General features: G+C 43.2%; 1 long non-coding RNA gene across 1 annotated transcript; it reads right to left on the reverse strand.

Moving 5' to 3' along the window:
* Nucleotides 1-14,299: 14,299 nt before the first annotated feature.
* Nucleotides 14,300-16,079, reverse strand: LOC116676453 (uncharacterized). Its single transcript, XR_004328702.1, has 3 exons — nt 15,842-16,079; nt 14,737-14,879; nt 14,300-14,341 (listed from the first exon to the last, which is right to left on the reverse strand). It is a non-coding gene; the product is annotated as an uncharacterized LOC116676453 (long non-coding RNA).
* Nucleotides 16,080-18,521: the final 2,442 nt, after the last annotated feature.

Raw genomic sequence — 18,521 nt, forward strand, 5'->3', positions numbered from 1 at the left:
ACACCTAACCCTAACCCTAACCCCTAACCTAACCCTAATTAGGGTCAACCCTAACCTCTTCCACATTTTAACGGAAGTCGTAGAGACACGGGACTGATACTGGCATGTTCGTCTGGGCCTCCTGGGCCCCAAAATGGCCTCCGTTCACTTTCTGGAATTTCACTTAATTGACTTTTTAAAATTCCTTGAATGACATAGAGCTTTCATTCTTGCACAGCTGAATTGTTAATAATTTTGCGCACATTTTGATACTAATTTCATAAGGATTACTCACCTGCAATATTTGACCATCCACCAGAGGGCGCTTGACGTAATAGATGAGAAATGGAAGTATTCCTATTCACATATTTTATTAATTTTACACTTTAATGGCCTCTCACGTGCCCATATCTATCCGATGTCAATGATTTCACTACAATGTGATATAACTTTTAAATGCTTTCCATTGGTTGCCCGCCCACATTGCTGATTGCTGATGATTGCAACAAAAATGGAAAGCACTCTCCATTCCATGTTGTTATGGTTAGGGTTGTATGCAGATCTCTAGGCTTCCATTTTTCATTAGAAATCAGCCCGATTCCTCACACACCCTTTGAAATAAGAGCCTTTGAAATAAGAGCCTTTTGAAATAATTCCAGATTTTCATCTATGAGGAATACAATAGATGAGAGTTTTGGAAGCACCTCATGGCTTCATATTCCTCAGTACATGTACCTAAGTCTTACAGTGACCCGTGTTGTATACATCAATCTCTACGCTTCCATTTCACATTAGATCGCCCGATTCCTCACACACCCTTTGAGATATGAGCCTTTGAAATAATTCCAGATTTTTCATCTATGCCAATACAATAGATGAGAATGGAAGCAATCTAAATCTTCATAACTCCTCAGTACATGTACCTGGGTCTTACTTTGAAATCTGCTGTATGCATCAATCTCTACGCTTCCATTTCACATAGAATCAGCCAATTCTTACAAACCCTTTGAAATAAGAACCATTGAAATAATTCCAGATTTCCATCTATGAGCCAATACAATAGATGAGAATTTGAAAGCACTCTCAATGGCTTCATAACTCCTCAGTACATGTACCTATAGTCATACAGTGACCTGTGTTGTATGCATAAATGTCTAGGCTTTCGTTTATCATTAGAATTAGCCAGATTTCTCAAACGGCCTTTGAAATTAGCCTTTGAAAAGATTCCAGATTTTAATCTATGAGTATACAATAGATGAAAATGGAAGCAATCTAAATCTTCATATCTCCTCAGTACATGTACCTATAGTCTCCAGTGACCTGTGTGTACCATCAATCTCTACGCTTCCATTTCACATTAGAATCTCGCCGATTCCTCTTTACACACCCTTTCAGATAGAGCCTTGAAATTTTATCCAGATTTCCCCTATGAGCAATACAATAGATGAGAATTTGGAAGCACTCTCATGGCTTCATATCTCCTCAGTACATGTACCTATGGTCTTACAGTGACCTGTGTTGTACGCATCAATCTCTAGGCTTCCATTTCACATTAGAATCAGCCCAATGCCTCACACACCCTTTGAAATAAGAGCCTTTGAAATAATTCCAGATTTTCATCTATGAGCAATACAATAGATGAGAATATGGAAGCATCTAAATCTTTAAACTCCTCAGTACATGTACTGGAGTCTTACTTTGAAATCTGCTGTATGCATCAATCTCTAGGCTTCCATTTCACATTAGAATCAGCCCAATTCTTACACACCTTTGACATAAGAGCCTTTGAAATAATTCCGATTTTCATCTATGATCAATACATAGATGAGAATTTGGAAGCACTCTCATGGCTTCATAATTCCTCGTACATGTACCTGGAGTCTTACTTTGAAATCTGCTGTATGCATCAATCTCTAGGCTTCCATTTCACATTAGAATCAGCCCATCCTTACACACCCTTTGAATAAGAGCCTTTGAAATAATTCAGATTTTCATCTATGAGCAACACAATAGATGAGATTTGGAAGCCCTCATGGCTTCATAACTCCTCAGTACATGTACCTATAGTCTTAAAGTGACCTGTGTTGTATGCATAAATGTCTAGGCTTTCGTTTATCATTAGAATTAGCCAGATTCCTCAAACGGCCTTTGAAATATGAGCCTTTGAAAAGATTCCAGATTTTCATCTATGATAATACAATAGATGAGAATATGGAAGCAATCTAAATCTTCATAACTCCTCATTACATGTACCTATAGTCTTCCAGTGACCCGTGTTTTATGCATCAATCTCTACGGTTCCATTTCACATAGAATCAGCCCGATTCCTCACACATTACCCTTTGAGATATAGCCTTTGTTGAAAAGATTCCGAGTTTCATCTATGAGTAAAAATAGGTGAGAATTTGGAAGCACGCTCATGGCTTCATAACTCCTCAGTACATGTACCTATAGTCTTACAGTGACCTGTGTTGTGTGCATCAATCTCTAGGCTTCCATCCCTTTAGAATCAGCCTGGTTCCTCAAACTGCCTTTGAAATAAGAGCCTTGAATAATTCCAGATTTTCATCTATGAGCCCTACAATAGATGAGAATATGGAAGCAATCTAAATCTTTATAACTCCAAAGTACATGTACCTATAGTCTTACAGTGACCTGTGTTGTATGCATCAATCTCTAGCTTCCATTTTTCATTAGAATCAGCCCGATTCCTCCCACAACCTTTGAAATAAGAGCCTTTGAAATAATTCCAGATTTTCATCTATGAGGAATACAATAGAGAGAATATGGAGCAATCTAAATCTTCATAACTCCTCAGTACATGTACCTATAGTCTTCCAGTGTTGTATGCATCAATCTCTAGGCTTCCATTTTCATTAGAATCAGCCCGATTCCTCACACACCCTGTGAAATAAGAGCCTTTGAAATAATTCCAGATTTTCATCTATGAGCCCTACGAATAGATGAGAATATGGAAGCAATCTAATCTTTATAACTCCAAAGTACATGTACCTATAGTCTTACAGTGCCCTGTGTTGTATGCATCAATCTCTATGCTTCATTTTCATTAGAATCACCCCGATTCCTCCCAACCTTTGAAATAAGAGCCTTTGAACATAATTCCAAGATTTCATCTATGAGCCCTACAATAGATGAGAATATGGAAGCATCTAAATCTTCATAACTCCTCAGTACATGTACCTAATCTTCCAGTGTTGTAGCATCATCTCTAGGCTTCCATTTTCATTAGAATCAGCCCGATCCCACACCACCCTGTGAAATAAGAGCCTTTGAAATATTCCGATTTTCATCTATGAGCCCTACAATGATGAGAATATGGAAGCAATCTAAATCTTCATAACTCCTCAGTACATGTACCTATAGTCTTCCAGTGACCTGTGTTTGTATGCATCAATCTCTAGGCTTTTGTTTTATCATTAGAATCAGCCTGATTCCTCACACGGCCTTTTGAAATAAGAGCCTTTGAAATAATTCCAGATTTTCATCTATGAGCCATACAATAGATGAGAATTTGGAAGCACTCCCCAGGCTTCATAACTCCTCAGTACATGCACCTAGAGTCTTACAGTGACCTGTGTTGTATGCATCAATCTCTAGGCTTTTGTTCATCGTTGTATTGCCAGATTTGCTTAACGCCTTTGAAAGATGAGCCTTTGAAAAAATTCCAGATTTTCATCTATGAGCCTACAATAATGAGAATTTGGAAGCACTCTCAAGGCTTCATAACTCCTCAGTACATACCCCTAGAGTCTTACAGTACCCTGTGTTGTATGCATCAATTTCTAGGCTTTCGTTCATCGTAGTATTGGCCAGATTTCTTAAACGGCCTTTGAAATATAAGCCTTTGAAAAAATTCCAGATTTTCATCTATGAGCCATACAATAGATGAGAATTTGGAAGCACTCTCAAGGCTTCATAACTCCTCAGACATGCACCTAAGTCTTACAGTGACCTGTGTTGTATGCATCAATCTCTAGGCTTCCTTCCCATTAGAATCCGCCCGATTCCTCACACACCCTTTGAAATAAGAGCCTTTGAAATAATTCAGATTTTCATCTAGAGCAATACAATGATGAGAATTTGGAAGCACTCTCATGGCTTCATAACTCCTCAGTACATGTACCTATAGTCTTCCAGTGACCCGTGTTGTATGCATCAATCTCTACGCTTCCATTTCACATTAGAATCAGCCCGATTCCTCACACACCATTTGAAATAAGAGCCTTTGAAATAATTCCAGATTTTCATCTATGAGCAATACAATAGATGAGAATTTGGAAGCCCTCTCATGGCTTCATACTCCTCAGTACATGTACTATAGTCTTCCAGTGACCGTGTTGTATGCATCAATCTCTAAACGCTTCCATTTCACATTAGAATCAGCCCAATTCCTCACCAACCCTTTGAGATATGAGCCTTGAAAAGATTCCAGATTTTCATCTATGAGTATACATAGGTGAGAATTTGGAAGCAACTTTTCAGGATTCATCAGAGTCTGCCCGACAACATATAAATGCCATAATTGGTTCAAAGTCATAGCCCGCCCGTCCCTATGATGCGGCCATGGCCCTTTCACAGAAAATTAACTCTGTGGCCTAGTGTCTTGTCTAAGGTGTCATTGAACTCAGCAGAGTTTACCTTCTTTATTGGTGATGGTTTGGCTACATTCACTACATTGAATTTCTTTCATGTATATGCCAAACAATCAGCAGGACACCGCAGGGAATCGAACCCCATCCCAGTAAACCAGGAGTACCATTACGGTGCCTTTTTCTTTTTTGACAATACATGGAAGGTAACTAAACCTGCATTAGCTTTAGCAAGTACCACTGTTTGACTATTTACTAGTTAGGGCCATGTCCTAGCTCGTTGCATTCCTGTGTTATCGCCGTTTATGTATGAAAGGTCAATAGGTCAACTTCCAGATTCTCATCTAGTCAATAATCAAGTCTTTTTGGCTCGTATTCCGGTGTTTTACAAGCCAGAGACTTGAAACTTGGTTTGAATGCAACTGGTATCCCCCCGTATGACTTCTCCTTTTTTTTGACCCTGTGGCCCCCAAAGGAAGGCCCCAAAAGGATGAAAAAGTCACTTTTTCAGATAGATGAAAATCTGGAATTCATAGATTGTATTTGGAATGACTTTAGGACCTCTTTATTTTTTAACCCTTTGACTTAGAGAGACCTGCAAGCCACCGATGCGATCGCTGACTGAGCACTACGAGACAATCCGAGCTATCCCGATAACACTTATTGCGTTGCGGAGTTTGCCCCAGAAGGCGTCCACCTGCAGGGGGAGACATATGTGATAGACCTTTTTGAATGCTTTCCCATTGGTGCCTGTCCCACATCGCTGAGTGCTTCGGTCGGTGACTTACAACCCTTAAAAGGGTAAAAAATTTCACCCTTTAACGCCACCTAGCTCTTCACTGCAACGTAGTAGAGCTTTTTTCCAAGACGGACTCCGGCTCGTGAGACCTTTCCGACGATGTCTGGGTCAAGAACGTACGACCTAAAATGACTGAGATAGCATCTTTGAGACCTTTCCTGGAATAATCCCCTAACAGGCGTCAAGTTTTCATGGGCCTATGTTTTGTGTGTCAGACCAGAGCCGGACCCTTAAAAAAGTGACTATGGACCTGGTTTTTGACATATGTTATAAGCTCCCCGAGGGCTGTCGGGAACAATTGGGCCCTTGTCCCTAGCCCTTGCATTCCTGTGTTTTGCCCTTTATATTTAGGGTCAAAAGGTCACAAATTCCAAATTTTGGCCTAGTCCTAAATAGAGTCTTTTTGGCTGGTATTCGCCGTTTGGACAAGCTAGAGACTTGAAACTTGCGGTGAATTAATTTGGTATCCCCCGTATGACTTGTCTATTTTTTTGACCCTGTGGCCCCAAAGGAAGGGCCCCAAAAGGACTGAAAAAGTCATTTTTGAGCCTGCTCTAGATAGTCCAAATCTGGAATTCAATAGATTGTATTTTGGAATGACTTTAGGACCCCATTATTTTCAACCTTTGACTTACAGAGACCTGCTCCAATGCAATCTGCTCAGTTTGTCGGGCCCTTTCCGATGATGCCTGGTTTGTCGCTTTATGAAGCACCTTTCAAAGTTGCTAATTCGCCCCTCCCCCACCCTGTCTCTCCCTCTCATGAGCAGCCCATGGACCTGGTTCTGACATATGTTATAAAGCTCCCTGAGGGCTGTCGGGAACACTTGGCCCCTTGTCCCTAGCCCCTTGCATTCCTGTGTTATCGGCCTTTATATTTTAAGGGTCAAAAGGTCACAAATTCCAAATTTGTGCCTAGTCCTAAATAGAGACTTTTTGGCTGGCCCAGTCCAGAATCTGGAATTCAATAGATTGTATTCTGGAATAACTTTAGGACCCCATTATTTTTTACCCTTTGACTTAGAGAGACCCGCATGCCACCGATGCGATCGGCTGACTGAGCACTACAGACAATCCCGAGGCTATCCCGATAACACCTTGCGTTGCGGAGTTTGCCCCAGAAGACGTCCACCTGCAGGGGGAGACATATGTGATAGACCTTTTTGAATGCTTTTCCATTGGTGCCTGTCCCACATCGCTGATGCTTCGGTCGGTAAATTATAACCCTTAAAGGGTAAAAAATCTCACCCCTTAACGCCACCTAGCTCTTCATGGCAACATAGTAGAGCTTTGTTTCCAAGACGGCTGACCTGGCTCTGGGAGACCTTTCCGGCGATGTCTGGGTCAGAACGTACGACCTAAATGACTGAGATAGCATCTTTGACCTTTCCTGGAATATCCCCTAACGGCGTCAAGTTTTCATGGGCCTATGTTTTGTGGTCAGACCAGAGCCGGACCCTTAAAAAAAGTGACTATGGACCTGGTTCTGACATATGTTATAAAGCTCCCCGAGGGCTGTCGGAACATTGGGCCCTTGTCCCTAGCCCCTTGCATTCCTGTGTTATTGCCCTTTATATTTTAGGGTCAAAAGTCACAAATTCCAAATTTGGCCCTAGTCTAATAGAGTCTTTTTGGCTGGTATTCGGCCGTTTGACAAGCTACAGACTTGAAACTTGCGGTGAATCAACCTGGTATCCCCCGTATGACTTGTCTATTTTTCTGACCCTGTGGCCCCAAAGAAAGGCCCCAAAGGACTGAAAAAGTCATTTTGAGGCCTGCTGTAGATAGTCCAGAATCTGGAATTCAATAGATTGTATTCTGGAATGACTTTAGGACCCCATTATTTTTCAACCCTTTGACTTACAGAGACCTGCTCCAATGCAATCTGCTCAGGTTGTTGGGCCCTTTCCGATGATGCCTCGTTTGTCACTTTATGACGCACCCTTCAAAGTTGCTAATTTGCCCTTCCCCCACCCTGTTCTCTCCCTCTCATGAGCAGCCCATGACCTGGTTCTGACATATGTTTTAAGCTCCTTGAGGGCTGTGGGAACACTTGCCCCTTGTCCCTAGCCCCTTGCATTCTGTGTTATTGCCCTTTATATTTTAAAGGTCAAAAGGTCACAAATTCCAAATTTGGCCTAGTCCTAAATAGAGTCTTTTTGGCTGGTATTCGGCGTGTTTGACAAGCTAGAGACTTAAACTTGCGGTGAATCAACCTGTATCCCCCTTATGACTTGTCTATTTTTTGATCCCTGTGGCCCCAAAGGAAGGGCCCCAAAAAGGACTGAAAAAGTCATTTTTGAGGCCTGCGCGAGATAGTCCAGAATCTGGATTCACTAGATTGTTTTGGATGACTTAGGACCCCTTATTTTTCAACCCTTTGACTTAGAGAGACCCCATGCCCCAATAAGATCGGCTGACTGAGCACTACAAGACAATCCCGAGGCTATCCCGATAACACCTTGCGTTGCGGAGTTTGCCCAGAAGGCATCCACCTGCAGGGGGAGACATATGTGATAGACCTTTTTGAATGCTTTCCTTGGTGCCTGTCCCACATCGCTGAGTGCTTCGGTCGGTGACTTATCCCCTTAAAGGGTAAAAAATCTCACCCTTTACGCCACCTAGCTCTCACTGCAACGTAGTAGAGCTTTGTTTCCAAGACGGCTGACTCCGGCTCTGGGAGACCTTTCCGGCGATGTCTGGGTCAAGAACGTTACGACCTAAAATGACTGAGATGGCATCTTTGACCTTTCCTGGAATAATCCCCTAACAGGCGTCAAGTTTTCATGGCCTATTTTTTGTGGTCAGACCAGAGCCGGACCCTTAAAAAAGTGACTATGGACCTGGTTCTGACATATGTTATAAAGCTCCCCGAGGCTGTCGGGAACAATTGGGCCCTTGTCCTAGCCCCTTGCATTCCTGTGTTATTGCCCTTTATATTTTAGGGTCAAAAGGTCACAAATTCCAAATTTAGGCCTAGTCCTAAATAGAGTCTTTTTGGCTGGTATTCGGCTGTTTGACAAGCTAGAGACTTTGAAACTTGCGGTGAATCAACCTGGTATCCCCCATATGACTTGTCTATTTTCTGACCCTGTGGCCCCAAAGGAAGGGCCCCAAAAGGACTGAAAAAGTAATTTATGAGGCCTGCTGAAGACAGTCCAGAATCTGGAATTCAATAGATTGCATTTTGGAATGACTTTAGGACCCCATTATTTTTTAACCCTTTGACTTAGAGAGACCTGCTCCAAAGCAATTTGCTCAGGTTGTCGGGCCCTTTCCGGCGATGCCTCGACTGTCGCTCTACGACGCACCCTCAAAAGTTGCTAATTTGCCCTCCCCCACCCCCTGTTCTCTCCCTCTCATCAGCATCTTCTTCGCCTTTTTCAGCTCTGCAGTCAATTTTAATGAATTTTCAAAAGTGGCTAGCCATCTCTGCATCACATATGTTGTTAGGCTAAAGGATTGGTGCACATGACCAGATTTGGATGGACCTACCCTAACCCAAGCCTAACTATGACGTCATCAATCACTTCCACATTATCATTCCTGATTCCAAATTCTGTCCTATTCCCATTGCAACTTCTCTTGACTTTAGCACACATTTCTCAGCAACGATGCGACGTAGCCAGCTCATTCAAGACAGCTATGTTCAGGAAGTGGAGAGCTACGAGAAGTTGTGTGTTTGCCGTGCTCGAGCAAACTTTGGTCCCATAGATGGCAGTAGCTGTACGGCGCTGACATATGATTGACAGCGTCTCGAGGCGATTCTGAAAAACGTCTCTCTTTTTGATGTGCGACTGAGGGAAAAAAATCATCCCCTAACCCCCCCCACCCTGCTCTGTACCTCCCATGACTTAGACCTCTTCTGGCTGAATGCCGGGGTCGCACTGGTATTCCTGTCAATTTGACACTTACAACACAAAAGGAAGTTATAAAACACTTAATTTAAATATCTGCTGAATATTTGAGTTTTTTAACATGATAATACATTTAAAACCTGGATTTAGGGTACTTTTATTTAAAATATGGAATCTGTGGACACATAGGACCTCTTCTGGCTGAACGCCGGGTCGTCACTGGTAATTCCTGTCAATTTTGCACTTACAACGATAGGAAGTTATAAAACACTTAATTCAAACATCTGTTGAATATTTGAGTTTTTAGCATGAAATACATTAAAATCTGAATTAGAGTACTTTAATTTAAAATATGGAATCTGTGTAAAATACTGTCCCCGGTGGTCATTTATGGAATTGTAGACAAGAATCTGGAATTTTATGTTTTGCTACCATCTAGGGCGACTTGAGAATTGCATCCAGAATTCCAACTTTTGATTTTCAAAATCTGGAATGTGGAATCTGGAATTTCCGATTCTTGTTTAGTAGATTGAAATCTGGGTTGGAATGTTGGAATTCAGCTTTTTCAATTCATTGTCTATACGAAAACCCTAACCCTAACCCTAACCCTAACCCTAACCCTAACCCCCTAACCAACCCTTACCCCTCCCTAACCCTAACCCTAACCCTAACCCCTAACCCTTTTTATTATCAATTTCTTAAACCTAAATTTACAAACGTAAGGATAACTCTTAAATCAATGTGAACCGACCCTGATCCAAGAATCTGGTCTCAAACCTAGTCTTAACCCTTAAACTTAAACCGTATCTTTAATCCTTCCTTCAATACACACAATTTGACTTATTATATTTTATTTAAAAATGTGAACAATGGTTTTCCGACTCCCCCTCCCTTGGGGGAAGGAGACCAGTATAGTGGTTCGATTATACTGTGTAAACCTTTTTTTCACCCTATCCCTTTTTATTTTTTACACCCTTTAGGGAATAATATAGTCACCTTAATAAATTTACTACACAATTAGATATACTTACCTTTAATACTACCTTATAGAAAACTCAACTTGACTTTAAAAAGTACTCATTATTATTCGACCAACTAACAGTACAGGAAGGACAAAGTCCTTAAAACAAAAAAGGAACTTTACCTGATAACGATATAAATACCTGAAGTACGAAGACCAGACAAACGGTCTTATCAACAGGAACAATTTCGAATACGTCAGAGGCCAGATCAAAACGGTCCAAATAAAAGGAAACGATCTACTGTTACCGAAGGCCAGACATACGGTCCCAAAGTTAAAAGGAATGATTTACTACAACCCCGAGACCAGACAACGGTCCAAATCAGATGAATAAAGGCTTTATGACAGAGGCGGTCTATTCTTTTCATAAAGTACATAATAAAGTACACGGTTAGGATGATAATAATTGGAGACGCTGTCAGCTTGGCTGCGGCGAAGGATATATATGTGTTTTTATATATATGTCTCTGCTTTTTCAATTATTTTAAATCATCTTAAAACGAACAATTTATTAAGACACTATGCCTAAACTCAAATATTGAGAGACAGATTGTTATGAAGATAATATTACCCTAAACCTAAAACTTAACCGTTAGTCTAGTATCAACCCCTGACCCTAAACCTGACCATTAATCTAATATCCCTAACCCTAAACCTAACCGTTAGTCTACTACCCCTAACCTTAACCCTAAACTTGACCGTTAGTCTAGTAACCCTAACCCTAAACTTAACCATTAGTTTAGTACACCTAACCCTAACCCTAACCCTAAACTTAACCATTAGTTTGGTACACCTAACCCTAACCCTAACCCTAAACTTAACCGTTAGTCTAGTACGCCTAACCCTAACCCTGTCCCTAAACTTAACCATTAGTTTAGTACACCTAACCCTAACCCTAACCCTAAACTTAACCGTTAGTCTAGTACGCCTAACCCTAACCCTGTCCCTAAACTTAACCATTAGTCTAATATGCCTAACCTTAACCCTATCCCTAAACTTAACCGTTAATTTAGTACACCTAACCCTGTCCCTAAACTTAAACCATTAGTATACCTAACCCCACCCTAACCGCTAACCCTAACCATAACCAAATACTTATATTTCTAAACCGCAGAAACCCAACCTACTGGTTTAACGTAGACTAGACTATCTTATGCAACCCTGAGACCAGACAACCGGTCCAAATTGAACAAAATGATTTACTGTGACTCAGAGGCCAGACAAACGGTCCGAATTAAGAGAAATGACCCGAGGCCAGACATACGGTCCAAATCAGATGAATAAGGACCCTCTGATGGAAACAGACAACCCGAATTATAGTTAAAAGTAAAAAACATTATGGAAAGGATGAATACCTGGCGACGTTGTCAGCTCGGCTGCGACGAAGAGTTCAACTCTGTTTCTCCGGTTTATTCAGTCTGCTCTATAATACATACAAAAAATAAGACGAAACTATGCCTAAACTCATATCTGAGAGGCAAACTTGGTATGACAGTGGACATTGTAGGACCTGTAAGTCTATACTGACGTGCGCCGGCCCGTGCATTCACCTTTGGTCCCCTATCGAACTGCCCAGTCGACGGACGACGCAGGGGGGATCATCGTAATAACTAACCCTAACCCTAACCCTAACCCTAACCCTAACCCTAACCCTAACCCCCCTAACCCTAACCCTAACCCTAACCCTAACCCTAACCCTAACCCTAACCCTAACCCCCTGACCCTAACCCCCTGACCCTAACCCCCCTGACCCTAACCCCTGACCCTAACCCCCCTGACCCTAACCCCTGACCCTAACCCCCGACCCTAACCCCCGACCCTAACCCCCCTGACCCTAACCCCTGACCCTAACCCTCCGACCCTAACCCCTGACCCTAACCCCTGACCCTAACCCCTGACCCTAACCCCTGACCCTAACCCCTAACCCTAACCCTAACCCCCTGACCCTAACCCTAACCCTAACCCCTGACCCTAACCCTCCGACCCTAACCCCTGACCCTAACCCCTGACCCTAACCCCTAACCCTAACCCCCTGACCCTAACCCCTGACCCTAACCCCTGACCCTAACCCCTGACCCTAACCCCTGACCCTAACCCTGACCCTAACCCTCTCCTCCTGCTCCTCCTCCTCCTCCTAACAACAGGTGAAACACATCAGGGAGAAAACACAGAGCAGAGAGTAGAACGAGACGTTTGAAACTGTCGTCTGAGCTCCAGTTAGCCTAAAAATCCAGAGGAATGTCAGACCCACATTTAAGCTATGATTAGTTCTAAAGATGCAGAAATACACCTATGCCCATTGATCCATTAGATAACACCCTTACCCTGTCTGTGGGACAGCTTGTAGAGTACGTCCAGCTCCAGAGGGGCACCGGCAGCACATGGTCCTGGAAGAGCTTTTGCAGAGCAGACAGGTCCACTTTAAAAGAAAAGAAGAAAAAAAAAAAAAAAAAAAAACCTCTGTCGGGTCAAAGTCATAGGGGCAAAGCGTCAAGTCCCGGACATGCACCAGGTAAGAGAGCGCCCTGCTGGTAAGGGAAGCCTTGGAGTCTGGGTGGCTCAAGCCGCAAGTGACCAGCACTGCACTGCCCTGATGTTTGAAAGGATGGTTGCAATGGATGGGCGTACATCTGTAGGAAGGTTGTCCTGCCCGTCTTCGACAGCACGCTCGCAATGGCCTGGCCCACGTCCATACTCTCGGTGGGACGCAGGGTTGGTGGTGGGTTGCTTCTGGACAGTGGGGCGGGTCATGTCCTTCTCTGGCAGGTGGTTGAAGGGTCGGAAAAAACTCTCAGTTACCTCATTTAGCAGTTCGGCCGCAAGTGTGCCATACAAGCTTGGATTTTTCAGGCTGAAGTCCGGCTCTGTCAGGCTGCTGGGGACGGCGTAGAGCGTCAGGACGTAGCCGCCTTCAACGTTTGATATTTTGTGGCCCAGGCAATTTCTAAGTGCCGCCACGCCTTCTGGGCTGCAGCGTGGCAACCACACGGGACAGGTTCAAATAGATCTCTGCAACCATGCCCCTCGTGTGACGCAACTGGATCATGACGCCGTCGACATCAAACGTATACCGGACGCAGTGGGGATTGGCGAGGCTGGTGCAGGGTGCGGTCCAGTGAAAGTCGGCATGAAGGAATTGGCCAAAGTCTCTGTGATTGCCGACCTCCCTCAGGAGAGCTTTGGTGTTGTCTGAGGCCACGGGGGTGAAGTCTGCGTCCGGTGCGGGGCAGAGAATTGGCGAGGCGCCGGGCCGACATCGTCTCAATCTGCCACCTTTCTCCCCAAGAAGAAAAGAAGAACGTTAAATTCATCGACAAATAGGAGAGAATTTAATGATGTAGTCCAAACGCATTTATTTAAAAGTACTTTACCAGTTTATTACAATTGCAGGAGGCCCACCTTCATATTTATTTCAATGCAAAGAGACCCGGGTTGCAGGTGTGGAACTCTTTAATGCTAGAAAGTGTCATTTTGCGCTCCAATCAGCTTCAAACTTAACCAGATGACTAACGCTAAATCAGGCGAGTACCACCCATGTGTAGAGTGAAGAAACGGATGACGGACTCCACCCCATAGTTGGAAAAGATCAAGGTTTTTTTCAACCATTTAACAAGGAAATGAAAAGGTGCGAATGAACTGAAAATGACTCACTTTTGGTTCTCTGGGTCTGTCTGAAGGAGCCCCTCTTCCTCCTCTCTCCTCCTCCTCCTCCTCCTCCTCCTCCTCCTGTTCCCCTAGTACGGCGTCGGCGTCTTTTTCCCCTCCTCCTGCTCCTCCTCCTCCTCCTAACAACAGGTGAACACATCAGGGAGAAAACACAGAGCAGAGAGTAGAACGAGACGTTTGAAACTGTCGCCTGAGCTCCAGTTAGCCTAAAAATCCAGAGGAATTTCAGACCCACATTTAAGCCAAGATTAGTTCTGATGATGCAGAAATACACCGATGCCCATGGATCAATTGGATAACACCCTTACCGTCTGTGGGACAGCTTGTAGAGTACGTCCAGCTCAGTTCTGGGCCCAGTCTGGGCCTGTGCTTGGAGCCTCCTCGCCCTCCATCCTCTCCTGACCTGCTCTCTGCACATGGAAACAAAAGCACAACAGAACGTTGTTGTTGTTGTTGTTGTTTTTGATCTATGGATTGACTGGCTCACATCAAATTAGGCCAAGTTAAATTGATACATCTCAGTACATCATTTAATTCAGATGACGTACAGACCAAGCAGGTGCTTCTCATCTTGCGTTAGTGTGTTAAATGACATGCAAACGACCCACACACGACTTCTTAAACAATTGACTACTTCAATTTCGAGCCATGTGTTGACCGCCACCCTAACAGACCAAAACGTCATGAAAACGCACAGGGACTTGCAAAAGCACTCGATTTCTGAATGACTGAAATAACGTCGACACAAAACTATAATTCAGTACCTGCGGGTTAAAAGAAAGAAGGGATTTGGGTTGTTCCTCACCTCGAAGATCGAGATCTCCTCTGTGAAACGCAGCTGCTGCTGCCTCATGTGGCTCTCCTCCCTCTGACTTCCTGTGGCTCACACTGATTGCACCTCTTGGGCCAGCTGCGTGACCACTCCCACGTGCAGCCAGGATAAAGGTGCTGCAGGGGGCAAAGAAAGAATGTTGAGGGCTGGCACCCTTAAAAACATGAATTAAAAATAGAAAATAAAAATTGTATTTCTTTGAAATTGTAACAATAAATGAAGTGCATTGAGACAACTCTGACTGCTTTACCAGTTCATTAAAATTGCATTATTCAGGAGGCCCACCTTCATATTTATTTATATTCATTGCCAGGCTGGCTTCGCAATGACAGATGTGCTAGGAGACGTTGCCAGGCAGTTTCCTAAACCCAACCGGGCTATAACAGCAATGCCCCCGGGAGCATTTAATCAGTACTTCCACTTTTACCAGAGTATTCTTTAACACAAGTATCTGTACTTCTACTTAAGTACGGAAAGGGTTAGGGTTACAAGTACAGATACTTGTGTTAAAGAATACTCTGGTAAAAGTGGAAGTACTGATTAAACTTCTTTACTCAAGTAAAAGTAACAAAGTACAGGCTTGGAAATTTACTTAAAGTATAAAAGTAAAAGTAGCCTTGCGAAAGCTACCTGGAGCACAAAAATGTTACTAGAGAGACACTGAGGAACTTCAGTGGACATGGAGGACACGTCTTTATATGGCAAAGGCTACATTTTAAATGGATTTCTGCCAACAGGCCTAAAACATAACATATATGATTATTATGACAGAAACTGGGACTCCAGGTTAATAAGATTCTGACTCATTAGTAAGATATGAATTCAGTGCGTCTCTCTCTCTGTGTGTGTGCGTGTCTGTAGTCAGAACATAGCCTCAGACCGATACCTTCTAACACACGCTTTTAGCTGGTCTACAACACAGACCACAGCGATGCAACGTACATGGATTCATTGTAGGCTACTCGCGTTTCCAGGTGCTCGCAGCCAGCCACTCTGCCCACACGAGCACACCTTGCCACGGCTAGAGCACGCAACAACTGCCACCACAAAGTCGTTTCTGCAAACACACTTGACTCACCCCTCTCTGTCTTCTTTTGCCTTTGACTGTCACTCCTTTCCAACAACGCACTGGGCGGATATATTCCTCCGTTAGCTACAACTCCACCGGCGCCGCTGACGGAAGATAAACAACTGTGTCAACTTCCTGTCATGAAATTGACATGTGACTTCCTTTGGATATCAAATTAAAAGCATCAAAACGGAAGTTGCTGTCTCTTTTGTTGTAATGTCTTGGAAAACAGATCCACTTTTTTAAATTGTCTTCTTTTAAAATAACTTGTTGTGTGTGTGTGTGTGTGTGTGTGTGTGTGTGTGTGTGTGTGTGGTGTGTGTGTGTGTGTGTGTGTTGTGTGTGTGGGTGGGTGGGTGTGTGTGTGTGTGTGTGGTGTGTGTGTCTCTCACTCACTCACACACACTCCCTCCCTAGGCCCAGTAACTGGCTCTGGGTCTGACCTTTGACCTCCATGGCTACAGGCCTCCACTCTAAGCCCAATAACCAGGACTGAGGCTGGGATAACACCCTCCAGCACCCACATGCTCCCTGCTGAGGCCCAGTAACTGGCTCTGAGTCTGACCTCTGACCTCCAGGGCTCTCAGCCTGCTCCATAAGGCCCAAAAAGATGCAAATGGGTGCAAACTGGCTAAAACAACCCTCGCCTGGCCCTAACCGTAACCCGCACAGACTTGTGCTCGGCACCACTGGAAAGCCAGTAAGTGCTTTGGGGGGGTGCGTCTAACTGCCTCGCCTCTGGCACCTTCACGTCAAAAGTTACAGGCCAGAGAAAAAGTGCCCCCGGGGTGCACTTCTGCTTCAACCCTCTATCCTAACCCTAACCCTAACCCCCCCCTAACCCCCTAACCCTAACCCTAACCCTAACCCTAACCCTAACCCTAACCTAACCCTAACCCCTAACCCTAACCCCTAACCCTAACCCTAACCCTAACCCCTAACCCTAACCCTAACCCTAACCTACCCTAACCCTAACCCTAACCCAACCCTAACCCTAACCCTAACCCCTAACCCTAACCCTAACCCTAACCATAACCCTAACCCCTAACCCTAACCCTAACCACTAACCCTAACACCTAACCCTAACTAACCCTAACCTAACCCTAACCCTAACCCTTTTATTATCAATTTCTTAAACATAACATTACGAAACGTAAGGATAACTCTTAAAATCAATGTAGAACCCGACCCTGATCCAAGAATCTGGTCTCAAACCTAGTCCTAACCCTTAAACGTAAACCGTATCTTTAATCCTTTACCTTCAATACACACAATTTGACTATATTATATTTTATTTAAAAATGTGAACCAATGGTTTTCCGACTCCCCCTCCCTTGGGGGAAGGAGACCAGATAGTGGTTCGATTATACTGTGTAACCTCTTTTTCACCCTTTCACCCTATTTTTATTTTTTACACCCTTTAGGGGAATAATAATATAGTCACCTAATAATTTAATACACAATTAAGATATACTTACCTTTAATACTTACCTTATAGAAAACTACCTTGACTTTAAAAAGTACTCATTATTATTCGACCAACTAACAGTACAGGAAGGACAAAAGTCCTTAAAAACAAAAAGGAACTTACCTGATAACGATATAAATACCTGAAGTACGAAGACCAGACAAACGGTCTTAATCAACAGGAACAATTTCGAATACGTCAGAGGCCAGATAAAACGGTCCAAATAAAAGGAAACGATCTACTGGTACTCGAAGGCCAGACATACGGTCCAAGTTAAAAGGAATGATTTACTACAACCCCGGGGACCAGACAACGGTCCAATCAGATGAATAAAGGCTTTATGACAGAGGCGGTCTATTCTTTTCATAAAGTACATAATAAAGTACACGGTTAGGATGATAATAATTGGAGACGCTGTCAGCTTGGCTGCGGCGAAGGATATTATGTGTGTTTATATATATGTCTCTGCTTTTCAATTATTTTAAATCATCTTAAAACGAACAATTTATTAAGACACTATGCCTAAACTCAAATATGAGAGACAGATGTTATGAAGATAATATTACCCTAAACCTAAAACTAAACGTTAGTCTAGTATCCCTAACCCTGACCCTAAACCTGACCATTAGTCTAATATCCCTAACCCTAAACCTAACCGTTAGTCTACTACCCCTAACCTTAACCCTAAACTTGACCGTTAGTCTAGTAACCCTAACCCTAAACTTAACCATAGTTTAGTACACCTAACCCTAACCCTAACCCTAAACTTAACCGTTAGTTTAGTACGCCTAATCCTAACCATGTCCCTAAACTTAACCATTAGTTTGGTACACCTAACCCTAACCCTAACCTAAACTAACCGTTAGTCTAGTACGCCTAACCTAACCCTGTCCCCTAAACTTAACCATTAGTTAGTACACCTAACCCTAACCCTAAACTTAACAGTTAGTCTAGTACGCCTAACCCTAACCCTGTCCCTAAACTTAACCATTAGTCTAATATGCCTACCTTAACCCTATCCCTAAACGTAACCGTTAATTTAGTACACCTAACCCTGTCCCTAAACTTAAACCATTAGTATACCTAACCCACCCTAACCGCTAACAAACCCATAACCAAATACTTATATTCTAAACAGCAGAAACCCAACCTACTGGTTTAACGTAGACTAGACTATCTTATGCAACCCTGAGACCAGACAACCGGTCCAAATTGAACAAA

This window comes from Etheostoma spectabile, unplaced genomic scaffold (genome assembly GCF_008692095.1).
Source record: "Etheostoma spectabile isolate EspeVRDwgs_2016 unplaced genomic scaffold, UIUC_Espe_1.0 scaffold00003161, whole genome shotgun sequence".
NCBI lineage: Eukaryota > Metazoa > Chordata > Actinopteri > Perciformes > Percidae > Etheostoma > Etheostoma spectabile.